Consider the following 6,289-nt stretch of genomic DNA (forward strand, 5'->3'; position numbering starts at 1 on the left):
CGTCCATCAAGCAACGTTGTGTTGCTTGCACCCGCTTTCAAGGATTACTATTAGCGGGGCTAGCCATCACTGGCTGTGGCGCAATAGTTTAGTCTATTCGACTGTTCAACGGAAAGGTAGCATTGTTAAACACTGCAGAACTGAAAGACTTCCTTACTTTTGTCCCGACTGACCATACTTCGTGAGATAGTCCCGGATCCTCAGTTGAGGAATTTTGCTGCTGGAAGTTATCTCACAAACCGTGTTATCTCGAAATGTATTGAGTGAATTGCAAAACAGAGAGTAGTTAACACGGAACACAAACAAAACTGGCATACCTAATGCATTTTCAGACACAGAGATGCATGAATGCTAAATGTGAGGGCATGAGTTATAAAGTAATCTCACAACTAACAACAGGGCAATTCCAAATTATTCTTTCAAACATACTGGAGCCTTAGTGAACCACCACTTCCCAGAAAGTGCTGAAAAGAGAGAAAGAACGAACACAATAAGAATAGGCCATAGAAAGTCAATTTCATCAATCACAGTCTCGATTAGATTAGCTTTCCCTTCCGCCATCCCCAGGACAGAAAAGAAGGAAAAGAGAGAAATTTAAGAACATATGACATCGCAATTCATTGGAAACATTTTCCCTTGCGCCAGAACACCAAATAACGGCGAGAAGAGTCACTGCAGGACTTTGTTTCACAACAGCAATGAAACAACAGTCTCTCTTCAGTTCCAGTGAAAACTCAACTTGCCTGGAACGAAACAGCAGCAAGAGAGCTGCTTGAGCCCGCGATTTACCGTGTGGAAGGCGAACACGTCATGACAGCACGGACACTGACCTCTTGGAGAAATTCTGCACTCTCCCACACTGCAGTTTACTCTCCAAAAGAGACAGAACCGCAGTTGTCCTTTGACCACGGCACTTTAACACGCTGCAGCTGATGCGACGGAAATTGCAGCAGTGGGATTCAAACCTCCACCACCTGCCAAATTGGAACCTGAATCCTGCGGCTGAGGCTGCTTGGCCACGCTACAGAGCCCTGACCTTCTCTGAGGAATGAAGGGTGCTGTGTCTGATCTGCAGGACACCCTGCAGGATTATCAGGCAGCGCAATCCTCCCTGTGACCTATACGTTCTGGATAATATTATGTTGTGCAGATGTGTCCCGGCTTTGCCAATATCACCGTTGTTTAACTCCCTACATTCTGTTGGTCTAACTGTGATTCCACTCAGAATCACAAATGTGTCACAAACCATCTTAGCTGTGCTGGCTCTCCACAGAGATAAATGTGTTTCTTTTTTGGTATCATTCTCTTGCCTTCTCCCTGTAACTCTCCACACGTTTACTTTCAACATAAACATAAAAATGTTTTTAAATAACTCGATTGAAACTGCGTCTTTGTCAATGTCAGGCAGTGGTTTACAGATCCTAACCACTCCCTATGTGAGAACGGTTCTCCTCATGTACATTTTTCTACGTTTACTAATGACTTTAAATATCTGCCGAATCATTCTCGACCCTTTCAGGCGTGGGGAGCATTCTCCCTTCCTTATTTCCTCTGTCTATCCCACTCATGTCTTGGAAAGGTTTAACAAGGCCAGCTTTCGACCTTCTACTCTCCAAGGAAAACTGTCCCAATTTTCCAAATAACCTTTATTGTTGATATTCCTCAGATACCAGACCATTCCCATCAACTTGTTCAGCGCTGTTTCCAATCCTTTCCCGTCCCCACTTCCGAAAGGTTCAAACCCAGAACTGTGCAAACATCCAGATGGTGGAATTATTCAGAGTGAGATTGTGTAGTGAGCATCCTGAAACACTTGTTTCACTTTTACCGCATGTGGTACTGTGCCATGACCACTACAATGACACTTATTACCCCAGAACTCGACGTTATTTCAAGGGGTGCAACTTCATGATTTACACCTTATTTTTATCAAACAGTTGATAGGACGACCGGGCAAAGTGAAATCAAACAACCAAGGCTCGATGGCGACATGAAGTAAGAAATTCTCACATGTCAGTATTAACTCAAGCTACGAAGCGACGATCATGCCCCTAAACACGTGACATTCTTACGTTTCCAACACCAAACCAGCTCAAAGTCGCTCAGATCTAACTACATTTCACTTTGCTCTCGGATTTCTAAGCTCCAAAGAGTTTCAAGAATATCGCCTTCTTATTCCGTCTCCTTGTTCACGGGACAATGCTGTTTATCCCTTCCGCTTGGACTCCATCGGCAGAGTTTTCAGCTATTTCCCTCCAATGGCAGGCAGTGTGAGGGGAGGCAAGCGTGGATGTGCCCTCAAGCTCGCTCTGATCGGCACAGCCAGCTCCATCAAGTGCTGGAAATCAGCAAGTTTGTTTGGAAACTTCCTGAAAATATCATTTATCTGAGAGTTGTCTGTTGGGAAAGACAGAATGTTCTCCGGATTCTCTACCATCAGGTAAATTCATGTGAGGGCATTTTTGTGCAGCCTGTTTGCTGTTCAGACTCCATCTTCACACAGCAATCCTGCAGGAAGGTTTTTGTAACAGTGACATCATTTTCTATGCTGCAATCGGCAGCAGTTAACACCTGAGCCCCAACTGTCCCAAATGAAGAAAATGCGAATGAAACCCTCAGTTTCATCCCCACAGCCCTGAGCTGCGGGGCTGCAGACAGTCTAACGCAGAAGGGAAGGTTAAGATGAAACACTTTCACCATCAGCCACTCTGTCCCAGAGACAGGAAGATGGACAACATTAACGTGTGGCGTCACTCATACGCCGACTGAAGCTGGTCAGCCCATCGAGTCCTGGGCGAATCTCTGTAGCTTGTATATCTCTGTGGTTATTCATAATTGGCGATCTATGTCCTAATAATATGGTATTGTGTCAGTGTCATAATGCTGTCTCCAACAAGTTGATCCAATTGTCACTCACGACTTTTCATTTCACGGGAAGGACACTGCTGTGCGAACCAGCGTAAGGAATAACTACAGGGCGTCATGCGCATAGAGCACTCTACAACTGATATATCTCACCTTCACCAGTTTATTCACAGCTCTGGCAAATGATTTTGCGAATCAGATCAGAGCGGACCGACAGACAACAGGAAAAGAGCGTCCAGACCTTCACAAGTGTGTTTCCTCACCGGTGTAAATTTGGCGGGTGTATCATAACGAAACATTCATTTCAGATACATTGAGTGAAAGGAAGCGGAAAGTGAAACAACATCCAATACGTAGAATGGAGCTATGTTATCGAGGAACACGAACGGGGACAGTACATACACTGAAACCTGGAATTGTCAACGAGCAGAGGATGTTTTGCAATCCATTAATTTCCGGGTTATGAGCCCAATAGGCTCCCGCTGGGCCGCTCTGTTAGCGCTGACCACAGCAGTTTCCCACAGTCTTCAGCTTTTCGTTTGGCGTGTGGCATGGCAATCAGTGTCGTGGGAGAGAAACGTGAACGCGCTCTTCAGCTCCATATCAAAAACAGGTTTGGGGATCGGGGGAGGCGGCAAGAAGGAGTAGGGGTTATGCAAATTGTGGAAAGCTGTACAAAAGGGAGTTCGCGATGCACAGGAACCCATTTTCTTTTGGGAACCTTGTGCAAATAACGCCATCTGAAATAGATGAAACATTCTGAAGCAGAACTACAGGGAAAGAGAGTATCTCTCCCAGTCATCGGGAACGGTGTCTGTGTCCTCCTCAAAGTTACAGCAAGGCCTCTGCTGTCTGAATCAGCATGGAATGTTACTGCAGCATTACCTGTCGCTCAGGCACACTGCACCTGAAATGTATAAACTTTATCACGTTACCACAAGCTCAGAGAATAAGTTTCACAGCTCAAATCATCACAGAGTGACAGGGAACAGAAGATACCGTTTCAGACCATCCTCTTAACACCCCTCAGAGCAGACAGTCTTGACCAGTGCATGTTCGCAACATTTACAATCTTGGTCTGTGTGCCAACAAAAGCAGGAACCAGGAACTGTTTATCTCGCTTCTTAAAACAGGCGTGAAAATTTTGCAGAGCATAGATACATCTACCTGCTGTTAGTCAAAAGATGAAAAGGAGACTATAGTTCACAGAGTATGGTCAGCCCTCTGGGTTATGGGCTCATCATGCTCCAACTGTGACGCTCTGCTCAGAGGATTTGAGCACAAACAAAGGAATGACTGAGTGACAAAATCTGTTGAAACCGATTCTGTGAGGAATTGAATGCCATGGAATGAAAAGCCCCTTGAGAGAGGGATATAACATTTTCTGTGAAGGGATTGTTTTCCAGACTGGAGGAGCGTACGCAGTGTTGTTTCCATGGGTCAATATCAGGATAGATAGATTGAAACAGCGTCGATTGTTATTGTACGGAGCCCTGTCGCTTTGACACACTGCACATTTTGTGCAATGGCGCAAAAGCACGGACCTTTTGTGTAGAGGGGACAACTTCAAAATCGTTAATGAGGCAAAATGCACAAATGAGCGAAACTACAAAGCAACAACAGAAACTGGCGTTGCGTGACGGGGTAAACCCCCTCTGCTGATGAAAACCATCAAAACAGAAAGGATTCGTCCGTGCTGTCTTCTGTTAAAATTCAATAGGCAAAGAATTGTCCAAAAAATCATTATTTAAAGATAAAAATAACATTATATTTTGATATTTGAAACAGAATAATCAACTTACAGTTACTTTCAACGCCTTTCTCTATACTGGTATTTAACCTTCTCCTCTACAATACCTTCCCCAAACCAGATTTCATTAACATTTACAAAAAAATTACAATTCAAAACCAGTCAGTTGGCGAATCTTTTCTTTGTATCTTCCTCTGTAGATTTATTTCTCCAGGTCGGTGTTGATGCATTTCTTCTATGCAATCTATTTTTCCAGATGGGCACCTCTTGAAGATTTTACTAACACCCTACAACTGTTGGTCTTTCAACTGCTCTCTTTGCTGTTCTTTGCCGCCCTGGGTAACTGTTAAAAATGTCTGATATTTGTCCCACAAAACGTTGGATCGTTTCATTGGTTTTAACATTGTAAAAATACCAAATTGTAACTTGATTGGGGCATAATTTAAACTGATTGGCCAAATTCGTATTTTTTTTGTATCCATGTAACACAGCTCTTAGTTGTTTCGACCAAATGTTATGTTGTTACCTTGTTCTGGACTCCTTGTGCTAGCCAGACATTTCAGCGCCATTAAAAGTACATTACACTCACAACTTCATAACACTGGCATTTGCCAAGACAATCTATGTCGCTCAACATCGCTCTCTGTCAATCTCATGTGCCTGAGATTTGAACAATCTCTGGTATGTTCATCAAAACTGCACTTTTCTCATAATCTCAGATTTAACACACCGCCTATGTATGTCTGACAATATTAATTGATTCCTCACTGTGTTACTTCAGCACACGTTCAGAAGAAATAAAAATAAGAACAACAATCACCTATGTGACTGCGATTTGAGCCAATGTTGCTGCAGCCAACCGATTCAGCTGGAAATGAAATCGCCCTCATCTTTATTGTACAGGTAATCAGATTGCATAGCATTGTGGTAAGTTTTCATGAGTTGAATTGGACCCAGCATCATTCCTCAGGACGAAATTTAATGGTATATAAAGACATGATGAAGTACACGTGGTTTGGGGGGTGGAATATGGTTAGGAAGGATATGGTAAGAGTTCCCTCGATATAAAATTGTTAGAGATGACGGAAATGAGATTTCCTGGGAGATAAAGCCACGAGAAAATAAAAGAAGGGGTTTAAAGGGATGGGGGAATAGATGAAGAATCACGCAACACAAATCGGGAATAACTGAGTTGTGTCCTAATGGAGGTTTTCCAGCGGGTGTGAGGTTGCTAAGGGTAACTAGGAGGGAACTTCCCTCGTTCAGGTGAATGTATGACGTTAGAGCTTCAAAACCAGCAAGGAGCGACAAAGACGTTGACAGCAGGTAATTTTTATTCTGCCAGTTATTGAAATTGGAGATGATTTTTCAGGAAGAAAAAAAACATTTCAGAAGATGATTCCAGCATTTTGACAGGCCACGTGCAGACACACAAGGAGCGAATTTAACAGGGACAAGGATTCTAGAGTGCCTGGATGAGAAGGCAAATGTGACACACTCGCGAATTAGTTAACGTTCATCAGAAAGAAATAACATAATACCTGCAACTGAACATGTTAAGTGTAAGAAGAGCTAGTGGTGTTGAAAGGTGTAGCAGCTGGTTCTCCATGAACTACTGTAGATTGTTAATGTGCTGAGCTGTTTGTTTTAGCTTTGCATTAAATGGAAGCCGGT

This window comes from Chiloscyllium plagiosum, unplaced genomic scaffold (assembly GCF_037043375.1).
Source record: "Chiloscyllium plagiosum isolate Xiang-an unplaced genomic scaffold, Cpla_swu_hap1 HiC_scaffold_21, whole genome shotgun sequence".
Classification (NCBI taxonomy): Eukaryota; Metazoa; Chordata; class Chondrichthyes; order Orectolobiformes; family Hemiscylliidae; genus Chiloscyllium; species Chiloscyllium plagiosum.